General features: G+C 39.9%; 1 protein-coding gene across 3 annotated transcripts in view; it reads right to left on the bottom strand.

Moving 5' to 3' along the window:
- The window catches only part of RASGEF1A (RasGEF domain family member 1A), a 2,436,720-nt gene that overhangs the window by 1,175,734 nt on the left and 1,233,950 nt on the right, over window positions 1–27,036 (bottom strand). For all 3 annotated transcript variants that reach the window (XM_044056272.1, XM_044056274.1, XM_044056273.1), the window contains one exon: window positions 16,453–16,550. The gene's annotated coding sequence lies outside the window, so the exon portion shown is untranslated. The remainder of the gene's footprint in view (window positions 1–16,452; window positions 16,551–27,036) is intronic.

Genomic DNA, 27,036 nt, shown 5'->3' with positions numbered 1-27,036 from the left:
CAACCACTTCAGAGTTCCCTGTTGTAATCTTATGCATCTGTGTCATGTTCCACTGTCCTCCCTCACCTCATATGAAGAACATCAGCTCCTTCTATCACAAACACTTCACAGTTCCCTGATGTAATCTTATGCATCTGTGTCATGTCCCATTGTCCTCCCTCACCTCATATGAAGAACATCAGCTCCTTATATCACAAACACTTCACAGTTCCCTGTTGTAATCTTATGCATCTGTGTCATGTTCCACTGTCCTCCCTCACCTCATATGAAGGACATCAGCTCCTTATATCACAACCACTTCAGAGTTCCCTGATGTAATCTTATGCATCTGTGTCATGTTCCACTGTCCTCCCTCACCTTATATGAAGAACATCAGCTCCTTATATCACAACCACTTCAGAGTTCCCTGATGTAATCGTATGCATCTGTGTCATGTTCCACTGTCCTCCCTCACCTCATATGAAGAACATCAGCTCCTTATATCACAAACACTTCAGAGTTCCCTGATGTAATCTTATGCATCTGTGTCATGTTCCACTGTCCTCCCTCACCTCATATGTAGAACATCAGCTCCTTATATCACAACCACTTCACAGTTCCCTGATGTAATCTTATGCATCTGTGTCATGTTCCACTGTCCTCCCTCACCTCATATGAAGGACATCAGCTCCTTATATCACAACCACTTCACAGTTCCCTGATGTAATCTTATGCATCTGTGTCATGTTCCACTGTCCTCCCTCACCTCATATGAAGAACATCAGCTCCTTATATCACAACCACTTCAGAGTTCCCTTATGTAATCGTATGCATCTGTGTCATGTTCCACTGTCCTCCCTCACCTCATATGAAGAACATCAGCTCCTTATATCACAACCACTTCAGAGTTCCCTGATGTAACCTTATGCATCTGTGTCATGTTCCACTGTCCTCCCTCACCTCATATGAAGAACATCAGCTCCTTATATCACAACCACTTCAGAGTTCCCTGATGTAACCTTATGCATCTGTGTCATGTTCCACTGTCCTTTCTCACCTCATATGAAGAACATCAGCTCCTTATATCACAACCACTTCACAGTTCCCTGTTGTAATCTTATGCATCTGTGTCATGTTCCACTGTCCTCCCTCACGTCATATGAAGGACATCAGCTCCTTATATCACAACCACTTCAGAGTTCCCTGATGTAATCTTATGCATCTGTCATGTTCCACTGTCCTCCCTCACCTCATATGAAGAACATCAGCTCCTTATATCACAACCACTTCAGAGTTCCCTGATGTAATCTTATGCATCTGTGTCATGTTCCACTGTCCTCCCTCACCTCATATGAAGAACATCAGCTCCTTACATTACAAATTATATGCTTTGCCCTCCATTCTATGTACCTTTCTGGTGGCTTTGCTTTGGACTACATCCTGCAGTCTGATATCCTTTTACCTGAATAGCCTCCAGAGCAGCACTCAGTATTCAATGGCCATGTTATTCTTCAGTTACAGAAGTCCTTCTAGGCTCTGTTTCTATATGAACAATTCAGGTATTATCTCTGTAACTAAACGCACAACCAGAACGTCTGTTTTTTGGTTTGTGTATTTCTAGTCTTTCCCGAGTTGGCGAACTGAGCAGATGATGCAATTCGTTATATTCGTCTTTTCTTTATCACCCCAAGCTTAATCTCCAACATAAAATGCTTTTGTTTTCTTTAAACCTTGTATCAATTTTTAACTAGTGCATTTATATTATGTCTAATTTGGTATAGTTATTTAAACTGCAGATATTTTTGTTTTATTTTTGAAAACTGTAAAATTATTGTTCTTAAAATGTTTTGTAATAATTTGGAGTTTTTCTGCTCAGGCCTCCTCTGAAAATGGACTTCTACCAAGTCGTACTTTCCCGGTAATCAAATGTCAATAAATAAATTTAAACAAATTCAACCCTGCTACATATACAGAAAATGTCATTTAATTCTCTAGCCTCTTGCTTTCTGTCTGTACCTCATTCTACAGTTTCTGTGCATACTATTTTGCCTCTCTGTGAAATCTGGCATTGTTTCCTTGCAGTCGCTATTTTATCATCTGTTAACTCACAGGGCCAGGCTGTAACCTATTGAATATGAGTGAAGGGTTACATTTAAAGTATTTTTAACCTTAAGAAAACAAATTAGCTCACTGACTCCAGAAACATATAGGGTCACTAATATTTTATTGCTTTAATTATATATTATTTTATTTTGGTATCCATGGTAGGGCAGTGATAGTGCTTGCCTTTCTCAGCTTTATCTATTAACTGTTGTGTTATTTTATTATCTAGCTTGCTTTAGAAAAACATTTGGTAGCAAACTGTACATGCTTTTAACAAAATTTAGAGGGAGTTATGGGAAAAGGACATACAGACCTTATTTCACAACATTCAGAGAAGACAAGGACATTGTGGGAAGAAAGCATTCTGGCAGGAAATCAAAATCATGCCAGTAAGGCCGTCTCCACAGGAATTGTAGGGTATATCAAATTGTGAAACAGAACCAACCACTAAAAGTGGAAAAGAGACATTAGTGGTACACAATTAATCTGTTTTCTTTTACATTTTTCTCTATGACAGATTTTCAGACATTTTTTTCAACAAAATGTGTAACCCAAAATATGACAAAAGAGTATATTGTTTGAAAAGTTGTCAAATGTGAATCTGAAAGCATAACACACAATGGAATCTAATATAACAAGGTTCAGACTGTCTGCATATTACAGGCCATCATTTCTAATTATAAATTTGTGCTTTAAAAATGCCATAGCGTAATGTATAACAGAGCCTCCTACCTGTAGTGCATTTTTCAGACTTGAACTCTGTAGTATATCTCATAATGTGTAACAGCTGTGTTTTAATGTAGCTAGAAAGCATCCTTTTTTGCCTTCTTCCCACTATCTAGCATATTTTGAGTTTCATTATACAGCACATGATATGTTCATTTATAAAAAAACAGTCAAGATATGAACAGAAAGTTAAGAGGGAGGCATATTGCTACAATTGTAATGAAGATTTCGCTTGCAGAAGCCAGTAAACCAAGTATTCTTTGATTGTTGTTTTCTGACATTGTAGCAGGGCTGCACATACTATGGTATGACACTATATGCAATGTCCCAGAGGCCCAGAGTTAGGAAGAATGTATTTTCAAAGTAACTGTACATTACAGGCGACATGCAGATGAAGCACTATGAAAACAAAATGCTTAACTACATCTTTTCAAATCTTTTTTTATCCATTATATATAACACAAAATTGCAATAAATGTGCTGTTTGCACAGAATGTACTTTTGTAATTCGTTATTATTTAGTTGAGCTTCATTATAAGTATGAACAAGTATTTATATATCAATCACTAAGTTTGGATGATGTTTCCTTGAAGCTTTATTTTTTAAATTCAGAGCAAATGATTACAATTGGTATACCCAAGGGTGAAGATTGTTCATATACAATTACAAACTGATACCTGCAGCATGAATGCTGGCTACTAGATTTGGTAAGTGCACATAAAAACGCAGCTTGCAACAGCACAACTGAATGAAACACAGCTGTTAATAAGTCAAATTTAATGTCATTAGAGAACTTTAAAACACAGGATTGCCTTTTATTCCAGCTCACTGCAGGGCACCAGAGATGTTTAGAAGGCAATCAGCATTTTTTTTCCGTCAGTATAATTTTGTTTCCTCACAGGCAACCTAGTTACAATGTAGCTTGCGGTTCAAATAGATCCTAATCTCAGGCATCTCTCCTGAGAACTTGCCAGCAGATTTTGCTAATGCTATTTTTATACATATATTGCTAGTGTAGTTTATTTATTGCACTGCTAAATAGTATCCTTTTAGGTAGACAGTCTGCCAATCTTTTTCAAATGTCTGTTCTTAATGTATGTAGTATATATGCATGTATTTAAATATTGAACTTAATTATTATATAAGGTCAGGGCTCAAACACTTAGATAAGTAAATCTAAACATGTTAAACCTCTCAAAGAAGCGTAAAAATATGATGATTGGTGGGTAACTGTGGTGGGGAGTAATGTTTTTGTTAACAAGCGTATTTTTTTCACACTGAAATGTACTAGGTATAATAGGAGTATATTGCTAAATGTAATGCTTTATAGTGAGACCTTTAATATTGCAGCAAAGGCCATGATGTGCATAACAGTCAGTGGCAGCCACTGTTATTGTGTTTGTCGTCAAGTCATTATTTCATATGTCACTTATCTTGCTGACATGCTGAGCAGAATTAAAAGCGTATTGAATATTTTGTAACTTGATGGCACCTAATTCACTGTGACCCTTTCAGTGTCTTTGTCCCTTCCTCAAAGTTGTGCAGCTGTGGAGTTATTATGTCTATTTAAGAATGTGGGGATGAAGCCACTGTTTTAGATTACAGAGGGGTATGCCCCCCCCCCAAATATGTTTCATTTTTTTGTTAGGCTTTGCATTTAAAATGATGTGTGTAGTAATACATTTTGTGTTTTTGTCAGTAAAAGCTACTATACAATTTAAGATTCATAGAGTGTTACTAGGCATGCAATCCAGAAAAACATTGAGGAGCCTAGGTCAATTTCCCAACAGTACAATCTGGCTAAGTGACCTGATCATAGCCGGCAAACTGAGGTTGAGGGAAATTAATGATTTTTTTTTATTTTACAATTTTAACCTTTCTATCAGTATCTTATTGTCATAAGATACTACCTTCTCAAGACTTTTATTTGTCTTCTTATATTATTTATTCCTCAAAATAACGAATCAGTTAATACTTCTCTTGCTACTCAGCCTGTAATATCTGACCTTTACAATTAATTTTAAAATCTTGTAATTAACCATTTTGCTCTTCTCTTTCTTGGTTATATTCCACCTCCTATAGAACTGTTATATGCATTTTCATAGGCCATGTTTTAAAGTATTTTGGCTTTTGGTAATATATACTGATGTTCTTCTGCAGGATTGTTATTTTTAAGGTAGTCATTTCCAGAGCAATGCTTGTCTATGCATCTAATGAGGTACACACACACACACACACACACACACACACACACACACACACACACACACACACACACACACACACACACACACACACACACACACACGAGGACCATTTATTTAGGTATGTTTGTTATGCTTCTTAATGGTTTACAGCAGCCATCATTGCTTTATTGTTGTTGCATCATTTCATTTTTTGATTAAATGTCTTCAGATTTCTGTCTCTCCTCTGTTCACATACGTGTTACTAGGTCATTCTCATATGCTGTGACAAGCTGCTTTGGATAGACAGTATTGATCTCTTCTAATACAATTTTTCTTTTGCACAGTTCCTCTTTTTCTTTCCATGCTTCTCATTAAAGTGATAATATTTATTCTCCTACTACCTATTTCAAGTACCTTTAGTCCATTTTTTGTTACCACTGTTAGTCAGATTCTTAGGTTCATAGGTGTTTAATAGGGTAATGACCACAAGTGCCTTGCATTCCAAATCTTTGACAAGTTCTAGTACCCTTGATAAGTGTAAGCAGGGGCTTGGGAGACGAAATATTTACAAGCAGGGGTCTGGGAGATGAATCATTTACAGGTTGCCTGTGTCCATTAAGACATAGGTGTCAAACCAGAGATGAATTCCCTGCTCCCGTTTCAGTCGTTCAAGTTACACTTGAATTGGGTTAAGGAGGAACTCTGCTTTACATGGATGGGGAGCCTGTTCCATAGACGGGGTAGTCTCTGGGATACATACTTGTCTCTCCAGCAGGTCTTACTTACATCACAGGCAAGGTTTAAGCCTTTAGAATGGGTAATTCTGATGCTGTTTGTTTTGCAGCTATGCAGGAGGTCCATCAGAGTGAAGTCTGACAATGCCTTGTATGCCAGGCATAGATCTCCCCGAGATAGAATACAGGGCCAGGGCCTTAAGCATGTCTGCATCGGACATGTTACCTACTCCCTGTATTCTTTTAGTGAGGAACCACTGTGGACATTCCAATTGCTGGATATGCCTGGTTAGGTAATAAAAAGGGGGTATTGTACTTAGTGATAGGTCTGATGAATCCAAAATAAAAAAAAATAGTAGACCCAGCATACAACTGTCACTTTATTAACAATATTTTAAGCACTATAATCCTCTTTTGATGGATTTCATCAGAAAATCTTTACTTGATGTTAAAAACATTTAAATAAATCCAATCCTTTATCACGTGAGATTATCATTCAATTAAACTTCTATTTTAAAGACTACACTTCCATTACTGAAGATAAATGCATAGATATGTAATAAGAAAAGAGAAAATACAATAATAAAACAAAACATTAAATATAGTGTAGCCATGACTATGAATTAACTTAGTAAAGCATTCCATTATTTTTATTAGACATTTCATTAGACAACAGTCGGTAAGATGGCACTCCACCTGCTCCCCTTTCTTACCCATTCATACTGGGGTCCCTCAGGCTCCATTCTTGGCCTGCTACTCTTTAACACTTTTACCAACCAACTACACACTTCTTCTACAGCCTCAACCTTGATACAATACGTGGATGACTCCACCCTTATCTCCTATTCTAACAACATTTCCAACTTATACTCTAACACTCAAAATACCCTTTTGTCCATAGAAAAATGGCAAACCGACAACCAAATGATACTTAACCCCAAGAAATCCAAACTTCTACTCTTTCTTCCCAAATCCCTCTCTCACCTCAAAACCACCTTTATCATTTCTTCTCTTGATAGCATCATTATTCAAGCTGACCCACATGCAAAGCTCCTCAGCATTATAATTCATGACCAGTTGAAATTTGATACCCATAGACAGCACTGTATCAAAAAGACAAATCAGAAACTCGGCCTACTCTACAGACATCAAAAATAAATAACCCCTGACTCCAAACAAACTCTAGCTCAGGCTTTTCTCCTTCCTTGTCTACTATACGCCTCTTCTATCTTTACTCATCTACAATCTACACTTCTAGCTAAACTTCGTCAAACCTATTACAGTGTTGCAAGATTTGCCAGTAACCAAACTTACAAATCACATTACTGCCTTGCTTTAAAACAACTTTGCTTGCTGGATTTCCCGCAACACCTGCTTTTCTCCCAGTTGCAACTCACTCACTCTTTACTTTTTAAACCCTTAGCCTGTCCCTGTCTCTCTTCCCTAATATCCCTTTACACTCCCTCCCACACTCTCTGAAGCTCAGACCAGCACTTACTTGACACAACAAAAATATTGACAAACTTCTTTACAAAAACAGTGTATCCCAGGCTTGGAACAAGCTCCCCTAACACCAGAATCATTACTAGTACAAATTTCTTTAAATCTGAAAAATTTCCTCCTAAAACCAGCACCTGTCATTGCCAAGATCCCACTTAATCCCCCCCGTCCCCCCTCAGCTCTTTGCTGTCTCTCTTATTGCTGCCTAAGCTGTCTTCATTGACTCCTTTTGTGACCCATGACTCTCTGCCCACTTTTTCCAATAATCTCTTGCTCTCTGAAGACAGCACCAATAACAACTATATTGTCTCTCTCCAACATACATCTTCATACATAATATCAGCTATTTCCAAAGTGTAACCTCAAATGTGTATACTCATTTGTAGTTCTGCCTGTAATTGCTACAAAAAAAATTTCTTTTTTTCTAAGCATTGTAATTTATTTATTTATTTATTTATTTGTTTGTTGTTTTTATTCTAGTCTGTCTGCAATTTTTACTTCCTGTAATGTATATTTTTTTCTTTTCATAGGTTCATAGGTTGGTACTAGGCTATCGACCCTAGGGCCTGTACAAGCCTAGCCATAACAATTCCCTGGCTATTTCTTCCCACACTATTTACTTCCCTGGACCCCTGTCTAGCAGGGTGACTGACATGATCCCTGGGGTGAATTTCCTTTTTCCCATCCAGTCATCAAGGTTCCTTTTGAAGAGGGCCAAAGAGGTGCTCTGCTTGACATGTATAGGCAGTCTATTCCAGAGTCTGGGGAGTCTCTGGGTCAGGAACCTATCCCTCCAGCATGTTTTGTTCATTGTGATGACAAGGTTTAGATCCCTGGAGCGTGTGGCTCTGAGGGATTGGGATTTCTCTAAGTACAGCATGTCCAACAGCTCTGGGTTTGACATGGCCTTGTATGTTAAGCACAGATCACCTTGGAGTAGACGATATGCAACAGAGTATACCTGGAGTTTTTTAAGGCTGTCGGCATAGGGCATCTGCTTTAGGCCTTTGATTCTTTTAGTGAGGTATTTCTGTGGCCTTTCCAGTTGTTGCAGATGTCTTGAGAGGTACATACCAAATGGGGCATTGTATTCTATAATGGGTCTAATGAGGGATGAGTACAGTGGGACAATTACCTCCTTTTTTCTGGTTGAAAAGCCCTTAGTGATGAGGTGTGCCACATAGAAGGATTTCCTGACTGTTGTGGCAATGTGGTTATTGAAGGTGAGTCCACTGTCCACCTGTGTCCCTAAGTCTCTTATCACACTTTCGGTGTTTAGTGTACTACCACCTATGTGGTAATTCATGGGTACATGTTTTTTCCCAAAGGGGATAACTATACATTTCTTGGCATTGAGCTTGAGCCCATCGCTCTGGAACCAAGCATCTGTTTCTGTAAGGCCCTTTGGTAGAGTATTGACATAATTTGGGGATTCAATAATGGCTCCCAGTTTGCAGTCATCTGCGAACTTTGTTAGCCAGAGTCCCTTAGTGTTGGCCTGTACTTCAGAGAAGTAGATGCCAAACAAGAGAGGTCCCAGGACTGAACCCTGAGTTACTCCACTTGTCACTTGTCTGGAGCTGGATTTGGAGTCAGCTACTTTTACAGTGTGGGTTCTGTCAGTAAGCCAGTTGGCAACCCAGCAAGTGACGTAGGGATTAATGCCCAGCTTAGTAAGTTTATCTATGATTCCAGAGTGGGGGATGATGACAATGGCCTTGGCAAGGTCCAGATAGGCTGTGTGGACTGCCTTACCCTCGTCCACAGCTCTGGAGACTGATTCAAAGAAGTCAGTCAGGTTCAGGAGACAAGATTGGCCCTTCATGAACCCAAACTGGGTGGGGTCCAGTGTTTTAAGGTTGCCTATGTCTTTGTTTATAAGTTCCATGATAATACGTTCCATGGCCTTGCAGGTCAGTCTCGTCAGACTGATGGAGCGGTAGTTCCCGGGATCCAAGGTGGATCCCCCCTTGTGGAGTGGGATAACTGTAGCTGTGTGCCACTCAGTGGGCATGAAGCCTGAGGTGAGGGTATGATTAAACATGACACTTAGGTGAGGTGCCAGTTCATTTTGTAGTTCATGTAGTGCACAGCCCGGGATGTCATCTGGTCCCATGGAGGCTGTAATTTTAGCTTCGGAGAGTGCCTTTTTTACCTGTGTGGTTGTTATTACCGGAATTTGGCAATCTTACGGTATTGAGATGGGCCATTTAAGGGGTGAGAGGGGGGTGAAGTTGGCACTGAATCGATCTGCCAGGATACTGGCAATATCCTTGGGATCAGTATATTTAATGCCATTCTGTTGTAGCTCCGAGCAGATCTGAGCATTGCCATTTAGATTCTTGACATAGTTATAGAATGCCTTGTGGTTGTCTTTGGAATATTTGGAAATTTTATTTTCGTAACTAGCTTTGGAGGATTTTATGAGGGATCTCAGCTTCTTACTGAGGCTGGTAAGGAAGTTTTTTGCATTCTGGGATTTTCCTCTTTTCTGCAACAGTTTCTTCCTTTTGTTGTAAAGTTTGTTTATGGCAGGGGACCACCAAATTGGCTTTCTTTTTTTGGAGGAGAGCATCTTGGTTCTATTTGGGATGGAACGATTCATGCATGAGTGGATGTGCTCGCACAGTGCCTTAGTGTAGGACTCAGCAGTCGAACTTTCTGTTCCCGTCTCCATGGGTGTCATGAAGTTTGTAACTTATGACTTGAGTAGCATGAAGTTGGCTTTGGAGAAGTTTTTTATGGAGGTTTTCTTACTGGGGGGTGGGGGTGGGATGTGGATGTTAAGAGTGATTAGCTTATGGTCTGACCTGACCAACAAGGGGGTGACCATAGGTGTGGAACATCGATTTCCCATGTTGGTAATGACCAGGTCTAGGATATTGGAGCCCCTGGTGAGACTATGGATTAGTTGATCCAGGGCATTGGAATTTATGAATTCCAAGAACCGTTGGGCAAAGGTGTTGGTACATGAGTAGTTTTCCCAGTTAATGGCAGGGTACTTGAAATCACCAAGTGTCTGGTTGTATATTAATATTTTCCAGCGTCTTTAGAAAGGTGTAGTGAGAATCTTGGGGCATGGTGGGGGATCTGTAGCAAGCTACAATTTGGATTGCAGTCTTACCTAGTGTTAGTTGCACCTGGAGAATTTCAGATGCATTGTGTTGGGCAACTAACCTGGTGGTGTGAATATCCTTGGTGAATATGGACACTCCTCCACCTTTAGTGTTTCGATCCTGGTTTGGTGGCTGAAAAGTGTGGTAACAGTTGTAGCCTGGAATTGCAGGGGTGCTCTCTGGAGACTTGAACCAGGTCTCAGTTACTGCACAGATATCAATGTTCTCCATTTTTAGGAGTGCCTTGAGAGAGTGCATTTTGAGGTTTAGACTTCTAGCATTGAGTAGCATTACCTTCAGATTTTGCATGCTTGTACCTGTTATGGTGGTGGTTTTGTCCTTTGAACTTTTCCTAAAAAAGGCACTATAGGGGTGGCAAGAGCCTTTGCCAGTAACCTGAATCCCAGGGACAGCAGGTGCAGACCATCTCTGGCAAAGCATCGTGGTCTGTCGATCATATCGTCCCAGGCAGACAGATACTGGATCCCCTTTGAATGACACCAGAAGCTTAGCCAATTGTTGAAGTCAATCATTTTGTCCTTATATTGTGGTATCATTCTGGGTGAAGACAGGATGCTACTCAGGGCTAGGGTCATACCTGCCTGGGCCACATGATCCAAGAGCTCTTCCATGTCTCTTTTCATCTAGTCCAGGGAGGTACATCTCAAGTCATTCACTCCAACATGGACAATGACAGAGTCATATTTGTACTTGTTGTGGAGTGACTTGAGTGCATGAGTTATGTGGCGGATCCTGACACCCGACAGGCAGCTCACTGTAATTTTTTCCTTGTTCAGCCTACTGAATGGGACATCAGTGTGCCTGACTATAGAGTCACCTATGACTAAAGTGTTAGGTACATTGTCTTGCCTTAGGGACTATTGCTGGGTGGCACACTGGTGTTGTGAGCTATGTGACACTTTGGTTGTGATTGGTGTTTGTTTGCATTTCAGCTTCGGAGGTCCTTGTTGCTTGTGCAGGTTACAGTTAATGGCCTCCGCATATGTGGATTTAGTTTTGCTATGTGTGGGTGTTGGTGTGAGTTTAGAAGGGCTATGTGTTGCTTGAGGTGTAGTGTGGGTGTTAACCTTCTCCTCTTGACTGTCTAGCACATCCTTGGGTGGAGACAGCTTTGCTTCCAGTTAACATGCTTGTACAGGGTTTCTGTGAACAGTTCTGCATAGACAGCAGTGTTCTCAGGGTTTATGGGGGCTTGGAATTTTGCCAGGTTCTCAGTTAATAGTAGGAAGTTAGCATTAGAGTAGTTCCTAAATATTCCAGAGTTAGCTAGGGTTCCAGGATTTATTTTTACTTCAAAGGAGATCATTTTGTGGTCTGACCTTTGCAGGGAAGGCATTACACTAGAGGGTGTGCAGCACTTTCCCATATTAGTGAGGACCAGATCCAGTATGATTCCACCCCTAGTTGGTGTGTTGACTGTCTGGTCCAGGGAGTGTGTATTTACAAAATCATGGAATCTCTGTGCCTGCACATTTGGTGTCCGATATGATTCCCAGTTAATAGTGAGATAATTAAAATCACCCATGAATATGGTATTGGGTTGGATGGTGAGTGTTTTCAATAAGTTTAAATTCACGGTGTGGGTTTCCTGGGTCATAGAGGGGAACCTATAGCTTGCAAGGAAGTGATATGGGATTTTGGGATTTTTCCTGTGGTGGTTTGAACAGGGAGAAGCTGAAATGCATTGTCCTGCTTGGCCAGCCTTGACGTATATTTATTTTTTATGTTAATCGAGACACCTCCACCTTTAGTCCCTGTCTATGCAGTTGTTGGTCTAAATGTGTGGAAGGTATTATAACTTTGCACTGTCGTTGTGCTTTCCATGGCTATAAACCATGTCTCAGTGACCCCACAAATGTCAGCATTCTCTAGGGCTAAGAGAGCTTCTAGGGAGTGGAGTCTTTGTTTAGAATCCTAGCACTGAGCAATAACACCTTTAGATTTACTTGGTTTTGATTTGCGACATTGGAAGTACTTTCAGTTTGGCATTGCATGGTCTGTTGACCATATCTTTCCATGCTGATTAATACTGCACCACCTTAGAATGACACCAGAAATTAAACCAATTATTAAAGTCAGTCATCTTTTGTTCATATTGTGGCATCATCACTGGAGAAGGTAAAATGCTGCTCAGTGCTTGACTCATACCAGCCTTGGTCACATATTTTGAGAGCTCCATGATGTCTGTCTTCATATAGTCTAGGGAGGTATGTCTCAGGTCATTTGCACCCACATGGACTATGACTGAGCCATACTGGTATTTGTGTTACAATGACCTGAGTGTGTGCATAATGTTGTGGATCCTGGCCCCTGATAAGCAACTGACCATGACTTTCTCCTTACTTAGCCTGGTGAGAGGGACATCAGTGTGTTTCACAATGGAGTCTCCAATGACCAGAATGTTGGATTATGGTAGCTTGCCTTATGGGCTTAGAAGTAGAGGCTCCATGAGATGTGGCTGTATGTGTTGATGTTTTTACTTTTTTTGTATTCTATGCTGTCAATATGGTTTGTATGTCATTTTGAAAGAGTGCATTCAGGGCTGCTGAGGGTATTTGTTATGTGTACTTCATCTAGAAGGTGTTTGGGTTTATGAAGGTTACATTTAAGTGCCTCACAATATGTGGATCTTTGGGTTGGTGCTACCAGCACTAGTAGTAGCCAGGAAGTATCCATTCAGTCACCTGAAAGGATACTTCCTGGCTACTACTAGTGCTGGTCTAACCACAGCTTCACTCCATTGGGATACAATGCTGCTTTGCTTCTTCTGTCACTAGAAGCAAAACTGTAGCACCAACCCAAAGATGAGAAGCAGACCATGGCCTGTTCGGTGCTCCACAGCCTTGTCCCAGATGATTCAAGGGTCTGTAGTCTTGTTGTAGCCTTTTCCTGATAGATGCCTTGAATAGCAAACAGATCAATCAGGATGGTCAAACACAGACATGCACTGCCCAACCAGAAACAGTCAGGAATCAATGCACTGTGGTCCTTCCCTCACCAGGAGCAAACTATAAGCACAAATTCCAATCTGGCACCTATGAAGCAGTTATTAAGATTTCCAGTGATCAGCACTCTCCAGGAAATAATGCCCCTATGCTCCCACTCCCACCAGCAACAAAACAAAAGCACTAATCCCAAGATGACTACTGAGAGGCAGAATGTGGGCTCTCCAATAATTGGTCATCTTAGAGTAGATGTTGCAGATTTTAAAGGTAAATGGATAAAATGTGTTAATATACTAAGAGCTGTAGCATGGCACGTTGCTGAGAATGGACAGGCAATTTATTTTCTGATACTGCCTGTTGTGGAATGAAAATTCAAATAGTAGAGTTAGGGCCTGTAACTTTTCCAGTTAGAAATAGATATGAAAGATTTAGTTGATTAGACAAATTCTTCTTTTAAGCATTCTAGTTGCTCAAACTGTTTATTTTTTTCTATTTTTGCTGCACAGTTTTATATATATATATATATATATATATATATATATATGTGTGTGTGTGTGTGTGTGTGTGTGTTTATATATATATATATATATATATATATATATATATATATATATACATAAGTAACTTTTGAGTCCTGTACAACATTCCTTTTTAATTAAAATATTTTTATTTATTCACCCTTCAAAGCTCCTAGCTGATTTACTTAATTATTAATTGATAAGACAGTAGCCACCTGTGAATGTAACAACAACTGATTATCCAGACGACTCTGTTATACATTACCATCTGTGTTTATAAGATCATAAGATCATAGAAGATTACTAGGCTATTGACCTGGAGGTCAATTCAAACCTGGTTGTTTCATCCCAATGTAATACCATAGAAATGTTAGTTAATACCCAAGATTGTCTTTAGTAATGGCTGCCCATGTCCAGGAGGGTTATTTGATGTATTTCTCAAGGGCAAAACAGTAACTTGAGTTCTCCAGTCAGGTAATCTGGAGGTGTGGCAGTGATCTCTCCTGGGTCAGGATAGAAACCTTTAGCATTCAGAAATATTGCAAGCCTCCTTTGGAAAATACTTTGCGTGTGTGTGTATGTGTGTGTGTGTGTGTGTGTGTGTGTGTGCGTGTGTGTGTGTGTGTGTGTGTGTGTGTGTGTGTGTGTGTGTGTGTGTGTGTGTGTGTGTGTGTGTGTGTGTGTGTGTTTCTACACATTGAAAACCTACAAGCTCATAACCCTCTTGATCACACACAAAAAGCGAATAATACAAACCCTTATTTTAAGTACAGATACTGTGAGAAAGGAGCTCTGGAAGACATTGAACTTAGGGGGAGATGGGAAAGGGATGTATGAAGTAAGACCTATGTTCATTATCCCTCATAAAGTTTAGGAAAGATGATCATTAAATCATTTTTCAGGAACTGCCACCTATTGAATTTAGAAAGTTACCACTTCCGCTTTGCAGATGAATTTTATTAAATGAACTTTCACACTGATCTAGAACGAACACTATAAGTCGTGGATAACATTATTATTGAATCGGTAATCCTGATGGTCTTATTATAAAGTTCCTGGTGACACTTTATGATAATCTGTAGTTGTATGATACTTAGCTGTAAGGTACCCACACTGTATATCATTACAATCAGGGTGACATCAGAACTCGGGCAGCATTGCAAAGTTAGATACATATTAGCTATGGGTTCAGGATGATAAGCGGTGAGACATTTACCCATGATACATATGGTTGGGGAGACAGGGCTGAAGGGAAATTAAGCAGCACACACATACATGGCTGTTGCAAATTCACAGGAAAAACAGAGAAGCATGCATCACAGTCATTTACTGAAATAAATGACAATTTGCATAGTTTTCATAATCCCCAATAGTACTTAATCACAAAACCTTTGTTGGTCCAGTAAAAGGTATCATACCATGCTGTGTTTGAGTATCTTTGTGTTTTCAAGTGTACAAGCAGATACACATATTGAATATTTTACATTTAATATACTTATAAACTCCAAACATGTTTTAAATGAACTCTTTTGATGCATTTCTAATAATAGATCAATATGATGATTTATCTCATATAATTAAACAAAATCCTTTGGTCTGCATTTTCTGATTAACCTGACATTCATCATAGTTAGTGACAAGTTTCATACTGTTTTTAGCCTCTGTTTCAGAGTAAATGATTTTGAGCTTCTATTGACAAGTATAATATTTATATTGTTTAAATCTGTACTACAACAATTAGTTTTGTGTGGAACATTTTTAAGTATTTTCATTTACTTCAAGTGCAAAGTAGAGCATCTGTAATTAAATGCGTCCGTGCAACAAAAGAAATTAAAGGATTAAGGAGCATTCACCTACAATAAGTGCATTCATATCACCTTCATTATAGACAAACAATTTACTGTAATTCCTGTGTGGGCTTTCATTTATTGTATTAAACTGCATACGAACAATTCTTCAATTTCACTGTCACAAAAGCTCAGCATTAGTGCCCCTGAAATGAAAAATAATAACGCCTCTGAAGCAGAGAATGAAATACTGCATGGAAACTGTAAAATGCTACCTTGGACATAGTAAAACCACTGTCTTGAGGCATTTTTCCCATCTAAGACAGTAGTATAAAATAACATTTCTGCAAACAAAACTGCTTTACTACGGCTCAATGAACAGTATTGGAACTTTACTAAGATTACATTCTGCAAGCTAAAAAATGAAATGGTCTCCCTCAAGTATGTCAGAACATGGATGACTGAAATGTAGCTATTAGTCATCCTCGGTAAATTCAACTCCTACAGCCATTAAGATTTACTCCAACAGAGCATATGGGATATAAATGTATAGACAAAAGTCAGACGTTCTAGTCTACTCCAGAGACTCTATGATTATATAACATAACAAATTAAACAGCAGACTCATCATAAAACTTGATGGGAATGCTTAGGTGTGACATCTCCTAAGATTAAAGATTAAGTAGCGATATTCTGTATGGTCCATTTAATGTACTAGTAGAAATCCAGCATCTTATTTCTTAGAACAGTAATTACAATGAAATAACATTTATCAGAATCATGTGATTTAGGAAGTAAATTTAACAGCAACAGATGGTACCCAGAAATAAAACTTACATATCATTTTGGAGCATATCTCATTCTTTTGATGGCCCATGAAGAGAACAGAGTACTTTTTCATTTCAGAGTCATGTATTTCCCACAAATTTAGTGAGCTGTAGGGATAAAAGCCAAAGAGACTTTGTTATCTATGAGAATAAATGATTGCATCAGTTATTATAAATGAAATTCTGCATTTTGTTGTATTATAAATAATGTCATACTCTTAGTTCAGAACATTTGTCTGTAGACTGAACCAGGGAGTGAGGAAAATTATGTACGATTCAAAACACCACTGAGCAATTGATTCATCAATCTACTGATACTGAATGAGGCAAAAACAGAATCAATAAGAAATTCTCATTGGGCAAGGCAAAACCAATGCAAAGTAAGTTATGGTTGTATAAAATACATGATTTGTTTTACTTAGTAAGTTACCGTCAGTATTTTATTTTCTTCAATATGACATATCAGCTCTGGACACTGTTTACTCAAGATCAGGGACATATATATGCATTGTAGACAGTTCATACCCAAAATCTCCTGTATATATTTATTACCACATCTCTATTAAATTCTTGGAATTAATATTTATTCAGCAAGAATAAGAGTAAGAAGAAAAAACTTAAACTGGAGGGATGGCTGGAATTTAAATTTGCTTGTAACACAATAACAGTTAAAGCTTCTGCAAGCAAAGTGTGGCATGAAGTGCTGAACATGTGCAGTTACTGAGGCATGTCATTATCACTTCAGTTTTGCATTAAAATGATTAAACATGCATAGTTTTGCATCATACAGTTACTATATAACAAAGCAATTATAGTCTTGGGTTATGTTGTTGGATACATTAACATAATAAAATTCTCTAGGCAAACTAAGATGAGTCTGTGACTTGTATTTAAGAAAATGTCACACATAGAAGTTTCCAGTTTCATTAATTATTATTGAATGGAATGGTGCAATGAAGGACATGACCAAGGTATAAAGAAATCATGGAAAAATAAGATGGCTGAGGAAAATAAAATGGCAAGTGAACCTTCCCTTCAGAAAACTTGAAGTAACATGGGGGAGGAATTTAAATCTTCCTTGTTCAATGTTATTGATAAAGAAATCACAAGTATTTTTTCTAAAATGTACTGTACTGAAATGCAGTTGACTAGCAGAGGCAACATGGATCCTTTGCAGGAAAAACAAGGTAGTCATTTCTGCTAGATGTCTTTAACTGGATTATAATAGCTGCCAAGTTACCAAAGTAGTACACAAGGCAAGGGCTGTGTAAACAGAAGACTGGATTATTCAAGACATATTGTCAGTATAAGGGAGTTATTAAATTGTAATTCCAATTTAAAAGTAATGCTATTTTGCAGTAAATCACTTAACACTGACAGTAATTTTTAGACTCCATTTGAAAAAACACATTGTACAGTACAGCTCCTTCTCTGAAACAATATTAATGATGTTAAGAATCCAAAGGTTAAGTTCAAGTGATATATCTTGGATAAAGAAATACTGTGCAAGGAAATGTAGAGGATAATAATAAAATAATCAGTTTCTGAAGTTAGTGAAGTCTGTTCTGGATGACCGGAGGGCTCAGAATGGGACTTGGCCTCTTTAATGGATTTCTAGGTAGCATTACTGAATGAGTATAAAAAAAATAGTTTCTGCAAATAAGCAACAAAATAACAAGTAGCAGCACAGACCAGAAAAGTGGAAAAGGTTTTGATACCATGGATACATTTTCTCACTCTTAATTATCTTCACCTTCTAATCACATTTAGTTTATGTTGCTCACTTTTCCTGTCCTCCAGCTATGGCTGTTTTAGCCATCAATGGCTTAAAACCCACTATAGTAATAAAACTCAATCTTTTCAACTTTAAAATAATATTTAATAAAAAGGCAAAGGGCCTACTTATAAAAATAAAGCAAAAAAAAAAAAAAAAAAAAAAAAAACAAGTATTACATAAATTTGCTCATCCTACTCAAGTATTTTCTTTTACCAGAGAAACAAAAATAATAATCACAAAGAAAATTAACTTATATTCTGGACTAATACTCTGCAGTGATATACATCCATACTTTGGTTCCTATACATTAAACAGAACTAATACTCTGCAGTGATATACAGCCATACTTTGGTTCCTATACATTAAACAGAACTAATACTCTGCAGTGATATACATCCATACTTTGGTTCCTATACATTAAACAGAACTAATACTCTGCAGTGATATACATCCATACTTTGGTTCCTATACATTAAACAGAACTAATACTCTGCAGTGATATACATCCATACTTTGGTTCCTATACATTAAACAGAACTAATACTCTGCAGTGATATACATCCATATTTTGGTTCTTATACATTAAGCAGAACACAACCAATCCACCATACCTCCAGTAACCTCCTTGGTGCCAACCAACATGCCAACCTTTTAGAACACCCCAAGTCCTCTGCTCAGCCAACTCATCTTCCTAGATTGATTTTCCTGGACTTAAACCCAGCAACATAAACGTTTGAAGCCTTTCCAATAAATACCAGAATTTTCTGCATCATTCTCTACTCATAAACCTGATTTTGTATCGGTAACCTAAACCTAGCTCCAACCCACTTTTAAAGATAAAGAAATCATATCTCCTGGGTATAATATTATGAGAGCTGACATATTAAACAGGAGAGGAATGGGTAAGTATATGATATGTTAATATATTTGAACTGTCCATACTAGGACTGACTCAATCTGATAAAGCAAAAATATTAAGCACCCTGATAAAGCTTGTGATGGCCCTGCATTGGCCCAGTAATCAAGGAGCATTAATCCTCACCACTAACAACAGTGAGGGACATGCACATCGGGAGGCTGACAAGTACACATACAGTAAAGTACAATTTCCCTTAAGAGCAGAGATCACAGTCAGTCTGGGAATGGTTTCTCCCTCTCTCTTCAGATCCCCAATAAGACTCCCTACTGGCACAGCTATAGGGTTAAGATCTCACCTGAGTGGTTAAGCCAAAACCTCCAGCACCCTCTCTGTTCAACCAGTGCTTCCTGTTCCTGCCCAAGTAGCTGACACACACATACTTTGAGATTTGATTTATATACAAACACACAAGCACTCCTGGAGAAGGCTGTCACAGGTTTACTAGCTATGCCCCCTTCTGCCCAGACTATAAGGTAGTACCAGCTGCCAGCAACCACCCTTGCATATCAGCTACTATAAGGCCCTTATCAAAGGGTGACCAATTCTACTGCATAATGTACTACTATCCAAATGGTAAGTGTGTCCAAGGCTAAGGCTATTTAGGAGTGGCCTGTACAGTGTCACCAAATACATATGCAAGTATTCTCAGAGCTTAAATATGTCTAAACAAATCAACCATAGTTAACAGTTTTAAATATATTTATTAATAAATAAAAGCATAAGACAATATTCAATAACTCAACAGAATGACAACAGAGTTCAGAATCACAGAAAATACTTTAAAAAAACATTGCAGGACAGTCTCAAATAAATACAGAAAACATCTAAACTAATCTTAACATATTCTTATATATCTCTAAGAGAAACACTATACCTAAATCTTACTTACAGTGTCAGGCAAATTCAAGTGCTGAATGTATACAGGTCCAAAGACAAGATACAAAATGCACAGACTTTCTCTCTGAGATAATTCTTAAATTACTATCACACATTTCTGCTGGGTTATCTCAGATTACATCATTCTTTGTAACTTTTGGCTTTAGTTCCCAGGCTAACAGAAACTTAAAATTTAGCACCTCTGTGTCAAAAATACTTATCTTTTGGGAGTTTACCCTGGAAATGAAAGCTGTAAAACAGTTACACACTTTTACCTTTGAAACCTGCAATTATTTCTGTTTACAGACAATAGAAAGAATTTCTAGCTGCAGCCATTCTGTCTCCTAGCTGAGATAAGCACCATCGTAAACAATTCACTTATTTTCTTAGAGTTTGCAAGTTAACTCTGTTCTTTTCCAGTAGAGTACACTGTGGTTACATTCTTGAAGCTCAACACATAACATACAGTTTTCTTACATTTGTAAGACAAGCATACAAACCATATTACTTTTCACAAATAACAGAATTATTTACAAAATTCCAGCTAGCTGGGCTGGCAGCCTTCACAATTTTCCTCCCCATGACAACTCAAGCTAGTTTTTTAAGTGACCCTTGAGAAATGTTGCTTGAGAGGGTTAAGCCTATCTAGCAATACCTTACCCCATTCCCTGTCTTGAGACCCCATCTGTGTTGGCAGTGCTAAGCCCACTGCAGTGCTGCACTGTCATATCATATGCTTGCAATCCTAGGCTCCACCTTAGTAACTAGGCATTCTGCTGAATGGCTCGATGTAGCCATGTTAAGGGATTGTGGTCTGTAACTACAATGAATTTCCTTCCATAAAGATAAGGCTGAAGTTTCTGCAGTGCCCACACTATGGCTAGACATTCCTTTTCTACAGCTGCATTGCATTCCTTCCTGGGTTGGGGCCTATGACTGAGATAAACTACTGGGTCCTCTTTTCCCTCTGAAGAAATCTGGCTAAGTGCAGCCCCCACCCCATGGTTTGAAGCATTCACCTGCACAACAACTTCTTTGCTGTAATCTAGACTGGTTAACACAGGGGGTCCTCCCAAAACTCCTTTAAGTTTCTGGAATGCCTGCTCACATGCTGGGGTCCACTCTACCTTATCTGGCCTGTTTTTTCTTGTTAGGTCTGTGAGGGGAGCAGCTATGGTACTATAACTGGGGATGAACTTTCTGCAGTACCCTGCTGTCCCTAAAAATGCCCTCACCTGCTTTTTGGTAACAGGCGCAGGCCATGCCTGAATGGCTTCCACTTTGGCAGGTACTGGCCTGTTCTATGTCCTAGGTAGGAGACCTCTGCCATACCCACCTGAAATTTGCTGTCACCCTTGGTCAACCTTGCCCTCTGTAGTCTGCCCAGCACCTCCTTGACATGCTAAAGGTGCTCTTGCCAGGAATGGCTGTAGATGGCAATATCATCTAGATAAGCAAGGGCAAAATCTCCTGCTCCTGCTAGAATATGACCTACCAGCCTCTGGAAAGTCACTGGGGCATTTTTCACCCCAAAGGACATCTTTGTGAACTCATACAAGCCAAAAGGAGTCACAAAGGCTGACCTCTCTAGCACTGGGAGTCAAGGGCACCTGCTCGCAACCCTTGGTAAGATCAGTGGTAGTAAGATACTTAGCCCCACTCAGCTGCTCTAGTGCTTCATTTGTCCTAGGCATGGGGTAAGCATCTGACTCTGTGTGACTATTTAATTTCCTGTAGTCCACAATGAACCTGGTGCTGCCATCCTTCTTTGGTACCAGCACCACTGGGGAGGTGCAGGGACTGATGGACTCCTGAATTACCCCTAGTTCCAATATTTCCTGTATCTCCTCCCTCAGAGTTTGACTCTCTCAGGTACCCCATAAGGGGCCTGCTTGACAGGCCTTTGGGTTCCTGTATCCACATGGTGCTGTACCAGGTGGGTGCACCCTGGTTTTCCAGTGAACATGCCCCCAAACCCCTGTAACACTGCTCGGATGTATTGAACCTGGGTAGGAGATAGCTGCTGGGACATTGCTACCCCTTCCACTGAGGTATCAGTCCGAGCCTCAATGAGGAGATCAGTCACCAGATCTCCCTCAGACTCCTCCTGCAATCCACTGCAAATACTCAGCACAAGGGCCTCCCTATCATGGTAAGGTTTCATCATGTTAACATGGTACAATTTGTGCCCCTGCCTTCTGCCTGGCATTTCCACCATGTAGATGACATCACTGATCTTCCTTACCACCTTGTAGGGTCCCTCCAAAACAGCCTGCAGCTTGTTGTGTCTTACAGGAATGAAAATCATTACTTGCTGCCCTACAGCATACTCTCTAACTCAAGCATTCCTGTCATGCCAGACCTTTTTTTTGCTGTTGGGCATCTGCCTGGCTCTCCTGGGCCAAGCCCATGAGTTCCCTGAGCCCTGTCTTGAGGTTTAGGACATATGCCACAAAAGACTCACCCTACCACTCATCTCAAATTAAATCTAGAGGTTCCATCACCCTGTGGCCACACAACAACTCAAAGGGTGAAAAACCTGTGGATTCCTGGGGAACCTCTCTGCAAGCAAACAATAGACAGGGCAAATATTCATCCCGGTCCCTCTTAAACTGGTCTGCAAATGCCCATAGCATGGTATTGAGTGTAGAGTTTAACCTCTCAACAAGATCATTAGTCTGGGGATGGTAGGGGGTTGTCTTTAGGTGGTTCACCCCACAGTACTTCCACAGCCAAGCCAGCAGGTCTGCCATGAAATTGGTATGTCTGTCAGTCAGTATTTTCTTTTGGGAAACCTACCCTTCTGAAAAATCTCTAACAAAGCATTTTCTACCTTCTCTGCATCAATGGAGGACAGAGCCACTGCCTCAGGGTATCTGATAGCATAACCTACTACCACTAAGGTATAATTTTTCCCTGTGGAACTTGGGGTAATCAGAGGCCCCACAATATCCATAGCTACCCTCTGAAATGGGTCCTCAATCATAGGCAAAGGCATCAAAGGAGCTTTCACCATGTCTCCTGCCTTGCCTAACTTTTGGCACTGCTCACAGGTCCTGTATTATCCTGTTACATCTCTGGAAATCTCAGGCCAATAAATGTTCTGCATAATATGTCTCTTTGTACATTTTATACCCATATGACCTACAAAGGGAATATCATGGGCTATGGCTAGAAGTGCCAGATAGTAGGCTCTGGGCACTACCAATTGCTGTATTATTTCACCCTCTAGCCCTCCCTCAGGGGTACACTCTTTATACAGTAACCCTTTGTCTCAGTATACAGATTCCCCTTTCCCTTAAGAATCAGGTGCTTCACTAGCTACCTCCCTCAGGCCTTGTAATGTAGGGTGTGAGAGCTGAGCCTGCCTCAACTCTCTCTTTGAAACCCTTCCCAGCTCCCCTTCCACAGGAAGTCTGGTATCCTCTGACAGTGGTGCCTCACTGTCAGCCTGGGTACTACTACTCACATCTGCCCTTGCAGTCACTTTGTCCAAGGTAACATCAGTACCCACAATCAGCTGTGACTCACCTTCAGTCTCATTGCTACAGGGTAGCTCCCTCCCTGAAGTAACCACCTCACCAGCCCTGGCTGCAAGTGTGTGGTCTGTCTGGGTCTCCCCCAGGCTACCAGACCAACATGCTTGTCTCCAAATCTGACTGCATGTAACTGCATGAACACATGGTACTGCATTACCAAAATCATTCCCTATTAGGACATTTGCAGGATGGTAGTTTGGTACCCTTGTTGTCTAGATAGAACCTACTGTTGGCATTTTGTTGTTCCCACTTAGTGGCTCTCCTACCTTTTGTTCCCCACGTTGCCTCCATGGACATCTATATACTACATGTCCCTACTGGTTGCATTTAAAACATTTAACTATAGGTCCTGGACGTGTACCTGGATGAGTGGCTTCCCCTGATACTGACAGACGCTGTTGGGGCAGTCTGGGCTGCCCACCATGATTTCCCTTAGACCCATGAGAAGCACTGTGTGTCCTTTTCCTGTGCAGTGATGCCCTGCTTGCTAGGTATAGGTCTCACCTCTACCCCAACTCATATACAGTAAGGCATTGTTTATCAGCTAACCAGATTCTCATATCCTCAGGCAAGTGTTAAGGGCTTGTTCCCTCACCAAAAGTTCTGCCAGCCCTTCAAAAGTGATGTCCTGACATCCACTCCCCCACCTATGAAAATAAGTGCTTAGTTCAGCAACATATTCACTCACACTTTCATCTGCCTTGCGTCTATGCTCACAAAACTTTTTTCTATAAGTTTCAGGTGTTAACTTAAAAAATTCTAGCAAACAATTCTTTATAACATTATAATTTAAGCAGTCATTATCAGACAGTTTGGAAAGAACAGTTGCAGCTTTACCATGGAGTAAGAGGTTAAGGAAGCGTAACCAGAGCCCTTGGTCAACATCATACTGTTTACATACCCACTCAGACTTATGAATGAAACTATCAAAATTATCCCCCTCTGTAAATTGTGGAAGAAATTTACTGACCTTTGTTGCTTCTGGGGTTTGGTTACTTCCTTCCCTACTATTTCCATGACCCTGGCCAAGTGTCAGCATCTCCTTTTCATGTTGCCTCTGCCTCTCCTTCTCCTCAGTGTCCAGGCGTCACAGTTTCACATGTTCCTCAGTTTCTAGATGCCTCAGTCTGCTGACATGCTTGCCCGCTCTCCCTGACTAACTAAGCTAACAAAAGAAATGAAACTATTGTGATATGAACTCTGAATGTTCATTGCATGGCTGATTTAGGTACAAAAACTCCTTTAGTGATCACTATATACAAGCTACAGGAATTCAATATCCACACCACTTGAAGCCAATTAATATGTGATGTGGCTATCCCACCATTGCCAAACAATTAATATGTGATGCCCCTGCACTGACCCAGTAATCAAGAAGCAACAATCCTCACCACTATCATGAGTGAGGGACATACACATTGGGAGGATGAGAGGTACACACACAGTAAAGTAGAATTTCCCTTAAGAGCACACAGAGATCACAGTCAGTCTCGGGCTGGTTTTTCCCTCTCTCTCCAGAACCCCAATAAGACTCCCCACTGGCACAGCTATAGGGTTAAGATCTCTGCTGAATGGTTAAGCCAAAACCTCCAGCACCCTCTCTGTCCAACCAGTGCTTTGTGTCCCTGCCCAAGTAGCTGACACACACACACTTTGAGATTTGATTTATATCCAAACACACAGACACTCCTGGGGAAGGCTGGCACATGTTTATTAACTATGACCCTTCTGCCCATATTATATGGTAATACCAGCTGCCACCAACCACCCTTACTTATCAGCTACTATAAGGCCGTTACCAAAGGGTGAACAATTCTACTGTGTAATGTACTATTATCCAAATGGCAAGTGTGTCCAAGGCTAAGGCTATTTAGGAGTAGCCTGTACAGTGCCTATACAGTGTCACCGAATACACATGCAAGTATTCTAAGAGCTTAAATATCTCTAAACAAACCAGCCATAGTTAAAGGTTTAAATATATTCAATAATAAATAATAAAAACACAAGACAATACTCAATAACTCAACACAGTGACAACAGAGTTCAGAATCACAGAAAATACTTTAAAACAACATTGCAGGACAGTCTCAAATAAATACAGAAAACATCTAAACTAATCTTAGTATATTCTTGTCTATCTCTAAAAGAAACACTATACCTAAATCTTACTTACAGAGCCAGGCAAATGCAAGTGCTGAATGGATGTTTACAGGTCCAAAGACAAGATTCAAAATGTACAGACTTTCTCTCTGAGATAATTCTTAAATTACTATCAAACATTTCTGCTGGGTTATCTCAGATTACATCATTCTTTGTCACTTCGGCCTTTAGTTCCCAGGCTAACAGAAACTTAAAAATTTAGCACCTCTGTGTCAAAAATACTTATCTTTTAGAGGTTTGCCTGGATCTCAAAGTCATAAAACAGTTATACACTTTTGCCTTTCTTGGTAAAGTACAGTTTTGTACCTACCATAAATGTAGATGTTCGAAGATCCACATTGCTGCAGTCCTTACATATGGGTAGTCCGCTGTCCTCGATCGGCCCGAATACCAAAGTATTAGGCTGACGTCGGTCAAGGCGCTTAAAACTGACATCAGGACGCCAGGGTACAAAAGCGCATGACCGACGTCATTTCCTCAGTCTTTTCTTGCCCCAGATGTCAGAAGGCCCTAAAAAGAAAGGCCAAAGCCAAAAAACAGCAAAGAACAACCAACCACCCTTGCACTAACCATATTTACAATATATACAACCCAAACCACACAACCACCTCTAACTACAGAGGGGAAGGAGGGAGGGACTGCAGCAATGTGGATCTTCGAACATCTACATTTATGGTAGGTACAAAACTGTACTATGTTCTTCATCTCACATTGCTGCAGTCCTTACATATGGGTAGAATCCCAAAGCAGAGGTAAGGGAGGATGGCAAAACTATAAGGCATTAGGAGCTGCCAAAATGCCCTGTAAAATTGCAGTGGCAAAATCAGCCCTAGATTTAGAGTAAAGTGGAAGGTGGTAATGCTTAGAAAGTATGCACTGAACTCCAAGTAGCTGCCTCCAAAATATCTTTAGTAGCCACCCCTTAAAAGCTGTAGAAGTGGCAGTAGCCCTAGTGGAATGAGGCCTAATCCCAGCTGGAATCTCCTTACCATGATGGGAATAACAGAAAGCAATACAAAAACCAATCCACTTAGAAATAGTTTGTTTTGAAACAGGTTTGCCCTGAGATCCCAAAGCAAATGAAACAAACAACTGCTGAGACTGTCTGAACCCTTTAGTTCTGCTCAAATAATATCGCAACTGTCTGTGTATATCCAAAGTGTGCAAAATCTTCTCCCTTTATTTTGGGGTTTGCATAAAAAGTAGGCAAATGAATAGTTTGGTTTAAGGCCACACTAGAAACCACTTTAGGCATAAAGGAAGGGTTAGTACGCAAAGACACCCTATCCTTGTGGAAAATTAAGAAAGGCTCAACCGCCATAA

The sequence above is a fragment of the Protopterus annectens genome, chromosome 14.part0, assembly GCF_019279795.1.
Source record: "Protopterus annectens isolate FY-2018-M chromosome 14.part0, PAN1.0, whole genome shotgun sequence".
In the NCBI taxonomy this organism is placed as follows: Eukaryota; Metazoa; Chordata; order Ceratodontiformes; family Protopteridae; genus Protopterus; species Protopterus annectens.
Note: the sequence above shows the minus strand (reverse complement) of the source record. Positions and strands in the feature narration are given on the sequence as shown.